This window comes from Equus caballus, chromosome 16 (genome assembly GCF_041296265.1).
Source record: "Equus caballus isolate H_3958 breed thoroughbred chromosome 16, TB-T2T, whole genome shotgun sequence".
Classification (NCBI taxonomy): Eukaryota; Metazoa; Chordata; class Mammalia; order Perissodactyla; family Equidae; genus Equus; species Equus caballus.
The window spans coordinates 80,302,620-80,315,313 of NC_091699.1; the positions used below are offsets into that span (position 1 = coordinate 80,302,620).

Genomic DNA, 12,694 nt, shown 5'->3' on the forward strand with positions numbered 1-12,694 from the left:
GCACCTGGGCTAACAACTGTTCCCAATCTTCCTTTTTTTTTTTTTTAAGGATTGGCACCTGGGCTAAGAACTGTTGCCAATCTTTTTTTGTTTTTCTGCTTTATCTCCCCAACCCCCCCTGTACACAGTTGTATATCTTAGTTGCAGGTCCTTCTAGTTGTGGGATGTGGGATGCCGCGTCAACGTGGCCTGATGAGCGGTGCCATGTCCGCACCCAGGATCCAAACCTTGGGCCGCCGCAGCAGAGCGTGCGAACTTAACCACTCGGCCACGGAGCCGGCCCCCTCTTCTCTTTTTGATAATAACCATTCTAACAGGTGTGAGGCGATAATTTCATGTTGGTTTTGATTTGCATTTCCCTGATGATTAGCAATGTTGAGCATCTTTTCATATATCTGTTGGCCATCTGTATGTCTTATTTAGAAAAATGTCCATTCAGATCAAAGAGAATTGCCTGGTCTGAAGTAGCCACCCACCACTCTTTATGTCTCCTGTTTATTTATTTGCTCATTCTCTCTCTGCTGCCATGAAAAAGTAATCTTCATGAAGACAGGAACCTTTCGTGTCCTCTTCTTTGTTGTTTCCCCAGTGCCTAGAAGATATTAGGTGTTCAGTTAATATTTATTGAATGAATGAATGACACATGGTAAGTGCTCAGTAAATGTTAGCTATTATTAATTATATTAGAGAAAAACAAAATGTAAAGCCTTAATATAACTGGGGTTCCATTTGTTCCTGATTCTGTGCAGTGACATGTTCAAGAGGAACAGCTGTCCAGCAGAAAAATATGACTGAAGGCAACTAAAATCTTCATTCACTCCCTCAAGAAAATGCCCAAGGTGGGAGAGTATAATTTTCACCTATAACAAAACTTGTTAAAATCCTGTCTCACCATCTCTGTTGTTCGTGATACCCAACATTCATGGCAGCCAGTCTACCAATTTTGTCTTCCTGTCTCCCTGCTCCCAACCAAAGAACTCTTCTCCAAAACCTGTAGCATGGCTGAGCACCTCCTGGTCTTGGCCCCATTTTCTGAATCAGCATAACAGAGTCAGGAGTCAAGCAGGCGCACTTGGAACCTGGGGTGGAGGTGACACCTGGGATACTCACAGGTTAACAGTTTTGTACCTGCTACCCATACGGCAAAAAAGGGAAACTGAATAAAGATTTTAGTGAATTCTAAACTGAATGGTATCTAAGAAAGAACGTGCTAAATAGCTCTACTTGAAGAGCACTGAATCCTACGAACTTCTTGTTAGGAACCAAATACACAGAACGTAAATCTCTTTATTCTTGGTACCCTGCTACAAAGATGTCTGCTTTCTAAAGCTCCTCCTCACTTGGAACCTTATTGACTCTGATTAGATGTAGTTATAGCTTGCTTTATTATTTTGTTTTTAGGTACTGTGGATTAGAAACCAAACCTAAAAGGGAAGGGGAACTGTCAGAGGCAGAGAAAAGAATGTGATACCATCCAACCTGATGTAAGCAGACCAAGATGAAGAGTGACCTCACTACACAGTCATAACAGTGACTGATTCCTAAAATGAGGGTTGGATCACATTTTATCCCTGACTCTTTTCTCCAGTATTGGGTTCTGGCTTCTGGAGCCATCAGTGCTCTCTGTAAGGCTCCCTTATGTGCAACACACGTTTGCAAGACAGACCCTTAAGATTACAGGATGTGGTCTGGGGGAAGCAGGGCTTTGCTCTGCAAAATCACCAGGTCTGCCAAAGCAGCTTTCCTGAGTCCTTGGCTTCGTTAGCACACTGCTCCAACCAGCTGACCTCAACTGACTCATCAGGTTATAAGAGGAGTTGGGAATAGAAATTATTTCCCTGGGGGATCCCTGCTGTATAATAGCTATCATTTGTATGCAGTTAAATGATTTTTGCAGAGTAGCACAGCTCAGAGCTCCCAGCTGCATTCTGTCTGTTTCTGGCAGCTTGTGAAACAGTTTGCTGGGAATGTGGTTTCCACAGGTAATGTGGGCATTAGAGTAACATCTGGGGCTGGGGTTTTCTCCCACCCCACCTAGATTTTGGTCGGTGGTCTGCATCCAGTGAACCTAGGACTGACGGCTGTTGCCTGCTTTCTAATCGTGTGCCTGTCAGTTCTCCCGTTTCTACCTGCCACAGCCTCTCAGCTGCCATCCCCCAGAGAGTGCCAGGGGAAGGAGTTAGACATAAATATTCATGGGGCAGAAAGACTCAGAAGGCAGAGGTCAGGGAACCCTTTTTCTGAGAAGGGCTACTGGCTTCCTGCCTTGCTTTCCTTTTCCTCCTGCCCATCCTCTTAGAGTAAACTGAGACGTAAAATGGCCATTATCTGTTCCATCCAGTGGGGAAGAGTCAGGACGATGTGGAAGGCAACAGTCGGGAGAGGTATGGGAACATGATCCCCTGGGATGACACAGTGTTTCACAGCCCAGCTTATGCCAATGAGAAGGAAATTGCCCTGATATTCCTCATACACTCCAGGAATCAAGGAGGGTGGGATAAGGAGAGCAGAAAATAGCAAGTGGTAATGGCTGTTGTGGTCAACAGTGGAGGTGTGGAGGAAGGAGAGGGTGTTTCTGTTTGCCCTAGCCAGGCCCTCAGAGACTCCGCCCTGGGGACAGTCGTTCTGGAGCTCACACTGCTGCCTCCTCTGATCCCCCAAATCTTTCTACACCAGAAAAATCAGATTAAAAGGAACGACAGCTGCAGCCTTGACGGCTATGAGAGGGAGGATGTTTCCACCCTTTGCCTCCCTGAGAGGCGATGCTCCATGGTCTGGATCTGTGAGTCTTTGAGGAATTTTGCCACTGGATGGAATGTGCTCCTCTATTCTTCCCTTTCTCTTCCCTCTGTGTCAAATCGGCACTGGCCACTGGGTTTCCCAAGCTCCAGCTGCTGACGAAGGCCCCTGTTTGTCCCGCACCAGGGATTTGTTCTCTGACAGCTACGTGTTTCAGTCTCCAGTTCCTGATTTTAAGTTTTCTCGCTATTCCAAAGTAGGATTTTGCCTATTTCTTATTACCTATACCTAAGTTCCATCTTGTAACTTCCCATCAGAGATACACAGATTGATTAACTATCTTTTCTTAATGCTCCTTTCCTGTTTCTTGCCTTAGAGTTGTTCTCTTAAATCAGATTAATTTACAGAGCAGCCATGACAGTCATCTTTATGTGCCTGCCTTGGCATGAACTATATTTAGTGGCTTTTTCTACTATATGGAAAGGATAATTTTATTAATCTCAGCAGACAAGACCTAGTGCCAAGTCATAGCAAGGTTGATGGGAGCCAGGATTTCTCCCAGACTTGACCTAAGACCGTGGAGAGTTTCTTGGCTCCTCTAAAGGCTAGGTCTTCTGGTAATGGAGGACACCAATGATTTAACACAGTTTTTAACCCAGCCAGTCTCATGAACCATGTCTGGAAAGCTTGACACCTTGAACAAGGGGAGTCCCTGAGCTGAACAGTAAAGACCCAGTAGCCTGTCGTTGGTGAAAATGAATGAAAAGCTTTGTATTGGGACGTAAGAGGCCAGCAGGAGGCAGTGTGATATAGTGGAAGGAACACTGAACTTGTAGTGAGATTCCTGGGTTTGGGAGCATCCTCACTCTGCCAACTTACTGGCCACATCACGTAGTCAAAACCTTTAACCTGATACTGTGCTGTGTCCCAGGCACCATGCTTGGCATTGCTGATACAGTTGTGAATGGGACAAGGTTTTACAACTGTGTGTGACAACCCTGGCTATGTTAGCATTGTGAGAATCACTTCTTCTGTTAACTTTAAGTGTTCACAACACAAGTATTATTTCTACTGAAAATAACATTAGTAACAAATATTTTTTAGAGTCCACATGAGAGAGTATGAATGTATCCAACTAGGGCACCAATATGTACCATACTGAAAAAGTACATAACAATGTAGATGGGGGATGCACATTATCCTGTTGGAAAAGATTTTTTTATGCATTTGTACCCATACGGTAGCAAAATGTAAAAACACTACTGCCATTTTATGAGGGATATGAGGTGTTTATTAAAAGTAAATTTCGTGAAATTCCACTTGATTCTCTTCAAAGCCGTTTTTCTGTGTTCTCACTGAACACCTGGGAAGACTGCAGGCCTGCGCAGAACAAGCTCTGTTGACAAAGCGTGTTTCCATGTCACTCCTGAAAGGCCCGAAGCAGCAGAGCAGGGTGGCTTCAGGATTGCGGGCCGTCTTCAGATCACCCCGTCATGGAGATGGGAGACTTTGTGACGGCTGCTTTGATCATAGGAGCCCAAAAGACAGCCCGTGGATCCTCCTGAGAGAGTAAATACCAAGAGGAGATGAGGCCTGGGCAGACTTAGATGCGGTACACATTGGATGACTCAAAGTGGGTGAGGAGAGCATTTTAAAACCATTAACTATAAAGAGAGTTTACAGATCAATAGAAAGATGATGTCCCTTTAAAAACTCTTCATGACATATTGGTAATTGGGGAAAAAAAAAGACTCTAGACTGTCTTGTACATATAATGTTTTTTGGAAAAAAGTATTTGCAGATATATAGAGAATATTAACTATGGTTATCATTGGATGGTGTGGTTCTGGGCTTATCTTTAGATTTTTCCATGCTTTCTGCAGAAAGCATGTATTTCTTTTATTCTCAGGAAAATAATGATTATAAACATAAACCTAAAATATTATCAGTGCAGGAAAGAGACTGTGCGCTGTTCACTGTTTTATCCGCAGTGTCTGGACTGTACATTGGAATCACCTGAGGGAGCTTGTGAACGCTACAGCTTTCTGAGCCTCACCCCTGGAGATGCTGACTTGGGAAGCTGCCCAGGAAAGTGGACGCAGATTCTAGACTAAGTCATGCTAAAGAGTGTTATCAGAATTATCATTTCCCATATAAATTCCACGTTTATTGTAATGTGGGGCAAAATGTGGACTCCAGTTGAAAATTATCACTCTAAACTTCCCTCTGTCTTGGCCCCACCTGGGAGGGAAGTATCCAGTTTCCCCTGAGCTGCCTCCCAGCCTCCTGGGATTTGGAAGAGGCAATTATCTACCAGATACCAGATGGCTGTGGAGATTAGCCCCGGGAGTGAAAAAACAGTGATGCGAACAAAAGACGTGATTAGCTGGTTGAATAACAACAGGCCATCTCAGGCAGATGTACTGGAAACAAGGGCAGGGTCAGATAAATAAAAACTAGCGTTTTTATTTTTTTGGATTCATTAACAATGCATTCATTATTTCAGCACTGCTCTGATCTTAACAGTGGGGAGACATGGAGAGAGGGCTAACTTTTACACCACAGCATTCTCATTTTTATTAAAATAACGTTTTCCTTAAAATTTCATGGTAAGAGGTGACAATGTTATTTTCCGTCCACTTGTGAAGATTGGTAATATGTGCTCCCTGGGAGATTTTTTTTAAAAGAGTTCCAAACTAAGCATTTTTATCTCCGTTTATGACTTCTAGAGAAAAACTGATGTTCACACTGTCCACCAATGCGTATACAGGACTATGTTGTATTAAAAAAAGACAATCAAGGCCACCTAAATGTTTTAGGCCACTGTTCCATTTCTGCTTAGTTAAACAAACAAATTGAAGTTTCTAAGATACTGCCTATTGAAAACCCTTCTCTAGACTCCAGGATCTCCCAGCTGTCAGTTAACTAAGGTGTAAGTGGGAGAGGAAAGATCATGGGTAATTTCAAGCATGGTTAAACCAAAACCAGTCAAAATATGGTACCAAAACTTTAATTATAAACATATTCAGTTCAAAATGTATCCAATATATGAAACACGTCAACACTCTAAAACATCATGCAAAAAAAGCATAAATTTAGGTATTGATGGTGTGCACACAACTAAACATCATTTTACTTCCTCAACAAAACAGTGGTCAAAATACTAAAATCACAGAGTTTTTAAAAAATCAAAGTCTGTTAAAGTATACTGCTGGATTTTTGTGTGTGTGAACAAAGAGCAATATCCCCAAGATATGATGAGAGATCATATCTATTGTTAATACATATTTCCCATAATAGACATATTCAAAGATAGAGATACTCATGGTGAATTGTGATGATTTTTTTAATTTGAGTTCATAATAGTTTACATCATTGTGAAATTTTGGGTGTACATTATTGCTTGTCTGTCACCACATAGGTGCTCCCCTTCACCCCGTTTCCACCCCTCACCCCCCTTCCCCTGGTAACCACTGAATTGTTTTCTTTGTCCACGTGCTTGTTTATATTCCACATATGAGTGAAATCATGTGGTGTTTGTCTTTCTCAGTCTGTCTTATTTCACTTAGCATAATTCCCTCCAGGTGCATCCATGTTGTTGCAAATGGGATGATTTTGTCTTTTTTTCTGGCTGAGGAGTATTCCATGGTAGATATATACCTCATCTTCTTAATCCATGATGATTTTGTTTTTTGACAAAAGCATTATCTATGCTTACCTTTTGGGCATGATTAGTCTTCAGACTGATCTGTCTACCCCCAGATAATCTGCAGTTAAACCTCATATCACCCTGTCTATGTTCCTAACATTTAGCTAAGTGAGGAAGATTAGGTGACTACAAGTAAGGGGTGTTATTAGCAAGATGCAGCTCTGTGAGGTGAGTTGGTCATCAGGTGATTTTTTTTCACTATTTTACTCATTTGTGAGCCTGAGGTCCTTGATTCTGGCTTTCTCCTCTCTCTGACATCTAGATAATTCACCACCAGATAGATGGTGATGGTGATAGCTGGTTTTCCATTAATCTGTGCCTCTGCATTGTAGTCTGTCCACACTTATGAGGTGCATGAAGAAGTTAGCAAAGCTATAGGATAAACTGATAAATGCGATTTGCTTTCAGAAAATAACAATTTTACTTGAGGATGTTGGGGACAAAATAATGTAAACAAGTTTTATTGATGGTAAATAATGTAGAAATTATTTTTGTATTAAAGTGATATGTACATATTAGAGAATATAAAACAAAATGTGTGTAGTTTTTAAAGACAAAACAGAACACTTCAAGGAAATTTCTTGCTTAGAGAGGCCACTTTCCACCATACCCCAGGACTCCAGGGAGTTTTGAGAAACAAGGGGGCAAGCAATGTTTCTTTTTTTTTTTAATTAATTAATTTTTTCATGTACATCGTAATATGTTTTGCATTCTGTATAGATTACATCATGTTCACCACCCAAAGACTAATTACAATCCATCACCACATGTGTGCCTAATCACCCCTTTCGTCCTCTTCCCTCCCCCCTTCCCCTCTGGTAACCACCAATCCAATCTCTGTTGCTGTGTGTTTGTTTACTGTTGTTTTTGTCTTCTACTTATGAGTGAGATCATACAGTATTTGACTTTCTGCCTCTGACTTATTTCACTTAGCATAATACCCTCAAGGACCATCCATGTTGTCACAAATGGCTGGATTTCATCATTTCTTATGGCTGAATACTATTCCATTGTGTATATCTACCACATCTTCTTTATCCATTCATCCCTTGATGGGCACCTAGGTTGCTTCCAAGTCTTGGCTGTTGTGAATAATGCTGCGATGAACATAGGGGTGCTTGTATCATTATGCGTTTGTGTTTTCAAGTTCTTTGGATAAATACCCAGCAGTGGAATAGCTGGATCATATGGTAGATCTATTCTTAATTTTCTGAGGAATCTCCATACTTAAGCTGTGTTTCTTTCACTCCCCGTGAGTCCCTGGGCAATCCGACTTCTGGGCGTGAACAACAGCTGGGGGCTGGTTATCTGGTGATCCTTGAAGGCATTCTTTTTCTTCTGTAAAACAAGCTCTAAGTCCTTGTGAACCTTGAGTCCCCCTCAGGTTAAACAAGAAAACAGCAAATTGACAAGGTTAACTTCTTTTCATAACAAGGTGGAAAGGTAATCTTATTTACAGTAACCCTCAGGTACCTGGCTTCAGAAAGATTGAGAAGCACTGCATGGGGCATCAAGAAGAATAGCATAAAGTTTGGTTAAATGTCCATTTAGTTATAGCTATAAAGGGACTCCATTCTGTTACACTTTTTCTGAAAAAGCTTAACTCTTAAATGAGCCCAGCATAGGGGCCGGCCCAGTGGTGCACTGGTTAAGTTCGCATGTTCTGCTTCTGCGGCCCAGGGTTCGCCAGTTCAGATCCCGGGTGTGGACATGGCACCACTTGTCAAGCCATGCTGTGGTAGGCCTCCCACATATAAAGTAGAGGAAGATAGGCATGGATGTTAGCTCAGGGCCTGTCTTCCTCAGCAAAAAGAGGAGGATTGGCGGCAGAGCTCATGGCTAATCTTCCTCAAAAAAAGCCCAACATAAATCACTAATCATCCTGTTGTTGATGCAAAATAACCAATAACCATTCTACAGGTAAGAGAAATAAGGTAAGTTTTACTTGAGCCAGAACAAGGATTATAACCCAGGAAGACCTTAGAAAGCATTCTGGAGAAGCGTGGTTTTACAGTCTTACATCTTTTTAGAACAAAGAACATACATTAAACACACCCAGGATACATTTTCAAAGTTTCAAAGAGGTATTTGGTTGCAAATTAGCAGATCAACATGACCCTGATTTCTGCAGGAAAGGGACTGATATGGGGTTACCAACGGGGTGTAGGAGGGGATGTATGCATTCTTAAGAGTGCCTTCTTTACTGGTTAAAGCAGATGTACAATGTATGTTTGATAGACCTTAAGTCAGGCTTCTGGAGTACAAGCCAAATCAGTTTGAACCTGAATAGTTACCCTATATACTTCAATATGTGAAAATCTCTTGACACTGTTTATGAGTACTCACCATTTAGAGAATAGTTTAAAGAAATACAAATGGCTAGATTCTTCCCATTTACTGATAGAGAACCATTAGTTTCCTCATGTGTATCATCCCTCATGTGTATCATCCTCATGGTAAATGTATCATTTACCACTTGGAGTGTCCACAGTTCCCATGACCATGAATCTTGCTGCTAAAGATTCTCTACAGACTTGATGATGATGATGATGGTGATGGTGGTGATAATGATAGTCAGCACCTACATAGTGTTGTATTTACTGTGTGCCGAGCAGTGCTCATTTAACCTTCACTACAATCCTATGAGGTATGATTATCTCCATTTTTCCGTTTAACAGATGAGGAAACTGAGTCACAGAGAATCAGTAATCTTCCCAAGGGCATGTGGCTTAGAAATGGCAGAACCAAGATTGGACCCTGGGCAGTGTGACTCCAGAGTCCTGCTTTTCACATTACCTTTTCCTGCCTCTCATAGAAATTATTAAAACATTTATTTCAGATTATCCTCTTATGAAAGGACCCCATTACAAAGAGAGAAATATTTTCAGGCACATTTAAGTGGAACGTATAAAGATTTTCAAGGATTGATTTTGTTCCAAGAAAACTGAGCTTTCAGCAGACCAATCTGGAAGCGCAAATTTCATTTAAACAGAGGAGGGGAGGTTATTCGTTATCACCATATTAATCTTGGACTTTGATAATTGGAATAGAGACTAACCAGCTAGCCAACTTAAAGCAATTCTGAGTCCACTCTTGGAAAGTTTTATTATCAAGTAGCTTGACAGTGATCAAAATTAAATTTCAGCTTTTATGCTTCAGGCTCGGAAAATTTGAAGATGGTTGATATTGAAATGACATCTAAATATTCAGAAGTCTTTTTCCCAAACGCATTGCGTCAAAGATATTTTAAGCCACAGCGAAGCTGTGGCAATAGTCTTTGCCTCTGAACCCCAAATCTCCCCGACCTGGTACTCCACCTAGTCAGTCTCACTCTGTCTAGGCAACCCCACCAGGCTTGATCTGCCACCAAGCTGCCATTTGTCTGTTAAATGTGTCAAGGTCTAATAGTTTCTGCATGCACTTGACTGCTGGCCTTTCATTCCAACGTTATGGAAGCGGAGTTCTTTCTTCCTGGTGCTAGATTGATTAACCAGATACACTGAGGGCAGGGAAGGTTAACTTTTCCCTTCAGTGTCAGTCGTCCTAGGCAGACTAGAAAAGGTTAAAATTTGGTTTTCTGTAGGAAAATGCGCAGGTTTGAGTCTCCCCCTAGAGCTTCTCTGAGGTTGAGTGTGAGCGGGCTCTTTTAAAAGAGCTGCTGGGGATCACCCTTTTCAGAGAACAGCCTGAGATTCCAGTGTAGGTTTCTTGCTGGCCACATCTGCGTGTTAGCAGAGGATGAGAAGGGAATCCCAGGAATTCCAAGGTCATTAGGTAGCAGTATACCTTTGTCATGTTGCAGGTGTTATTTCGTCTGGTTTGAAAGTTCATGGTAAGGCTTTTCCTTCCATGTTTTAATAGTCTTGTAACCTTAAGCAAACTGCCTTATGCCTTTATTTGCCTATGTGTTGCTGGAGAAAGTGCTTCAGCCAGGAAAGCCAGGAAACCACGTTCTGCCCTTGTTCCTAAAGCATAGGGCCCCACGAAAGTTGTGCTTAATACACCTGTCCCTTCGGTGAAACCTTCTGGAGTCCAGATAAGATACCTCTTGTGTAATAGCACCCAGACCAAATAAGTCTTGATAAGGTGGAGTTTCTGTGGGAGGTGCACCTGCCTCGGTTTTATCCTCTCTGGCACCAGCATCCTCACTGTATTGTCCAGTCCAGACATCTGTATATAGCGATAGCAGATGTTACTCTTCAGCTGGATGTAGAGGAGCCTTTATAGTAATAGCAGAAGTATTAGTTGGGAATGTTTGAACCCTCCCTCTGGAATGATAAGTAAATAAATGTATATTTTCACAGATATTAAACCAATACCTCTTCTCCTCCTCTCCTTCAAGTCCTGTCTCATTGCAGCACATCATTCCTGAGGCACGGTGGGCTTATGGCTCCCGCATAGGAGACTGGCAAGACAGTGTGCTTGAAAGCAGACATTGAGGAGTGAGAAAGGTCCGTTCAATTCCTTCATCTGCTCCTTAGGTATAGAGAAGACAAGCCTGGGGGGACCAGCTCAACGGGCTCTCCTACAGCATGGAGACAATTCAGGAAGAAGGAAAAAGATATAAGAAAAATAAAAGAAAGGTCTACCTCTGTCCTGGCCAGGGTAAAGATAGGAGGAAGGAAAATGGAAAGAGGGAGGGAGACAGAAGTAGGCACATGAGGGGCATCTCCAGACTTCTCTCTGAGCTTTGGTGTTGGGAGACTGAGGAATTCAGGAAAGCATTGCAGGCACAGGATTCTATCCCTTTACTCTTGTTGTGACTGGGGAGTGGGAAGGAGCACTGTGCAGAGGCCCTCCAAACCAATATGGAGCAGCTCAGTTACCGTACAGCGAGGATGCTGAGGTGAGAAGCAGAGGCATCACAGCAGATGCTGGAGCAGACCATTGGGCCAGGGGCTGAATGGTGCGGGGCACACTCTGCGGCCAGCCAGAGCTGAGGGGAAGCTGAACAGCACAGGAGTTGGCCAGACCCACCTGGGAGCATAGCTGGAGGTAAAAGGAGCCAGCCTGGTACTTTGCCATCAGAGGCCAGAAGGGCATATAGTGACAGGGAAACAAGGGGCATTACAGTGCATGTGAAAGGACTGGCACAATGCCTGAAACTGGCCCTCACCCGCCAGACACTTGGAGGACTGGGGTTCTGTCACAGCAGAGGGGAAACTGTCAGAGAACCTGAGTTTTCTAAAGGAACTGTTTAAATTATTATTTTGGACTAAATTCTAAGCTGTATGGGACATTGGCATTACATCAGATGGTGATCAGAACTAATTTTTTAAAAAGTGGTTAAAATAGAGAATGATAAATAATTATCCTAAATATTTTGTTTTAATTTAATGTAAATGTACATTCATACAGCAATCTTTTAATGTGGGGCCAAGACCTTTTCTTTGCATATTTGTCTTCTGATTAGAGTTCTGCTTCTTGTTTCTGACATAGATCACCCCCATAATGCTTTGTCTACAATTTCCAGTTGTATTTTCTTTACAGGGCAATAACTCTTTAAGACACTTACGAAGAAATTTGAGCATAGATTTTTAGATTTTTTACAATTAAAAAAACATTTTACAGTTGCCTTGGCACCTAATTGAAAGTATTGTTAAAGAAAACTTGCCTTAATTAAGTCTATTCAAAGCATTCAATTTAGTTTTCATACAGACAACTCTTTCTCTTCACAGTCTTTTTTTTCTCATTTCCCAGTATATTAATTGTGCCATGTAATTAAAATAACATATAAAATGGACGTAAACAGATTTGGGGACATGAGTGACACTTGAAAGCAGACAATGTGGAGACACCCAGAGAGAGAAACTTGTTACCTGTGAGTTGTCAGTGTACTAAAGGGCTCAGTCAGTATGATACAGAGAAGAAACAGAGGGTACTAGTTAATTTAGCAAGTAAGTTAAACGGAGAATGGATGAGAGTGTGAATAGTATAACATTTTCTCTCTAACAGCAGATAAGCACTCAAAAGGAAGGCCAGGTTAGTTTAGATGACATTTTATTTTGTTTTTTGTTTTTTTGTTTTTGAGGAAGATTAGCCCTGAGCTAACATCTGCCACTAATCCTCCTCTTTTTGCTGAGGAAGACTGGCCCTGAGCTAACATCTGTGCTCATCTTCCTCTATTTTAAGTGGGACGCCTGCCACAGCATGGCTTGACAAGTGGTGCCATGTCCGCACCCAGGATTCGAACCAGCAAACCCCGGGCCACTGAAGCAGAATGTGCGAACTCAACTGCTGTGCCAC

At 42.1% G+C, this 12,694-nt stretch overlaps 1 protein-coding gene across 6 annotated transcripts in view; it reads left to right on the plus strand.

Annotated features, from left to right (window-relative positions):
- TMEM108 (transmembrane protein 108) overlaps window positions 1-12,694 on the plus strand; it is a 325,972-nt gene that overhangs the window by 130,019 nt on the left and 183,259 nt on the right. For 2 of the 6 annotated variants that reach the window (XM_070238159.1, XM_070238158.1), the window contains exon 3: window positions 750-839. The exons of the other annotated variants lie outside the window; for them this stretch is intronic. The gene's annotated coding sequence lies outside the window, so the exon portion shown is untranslated. The remainder of the gene's footprint in view (window positions 1-749; window positions 840-12,694) is intronic. 6 annotated transcript variants of the gene reach the window in all.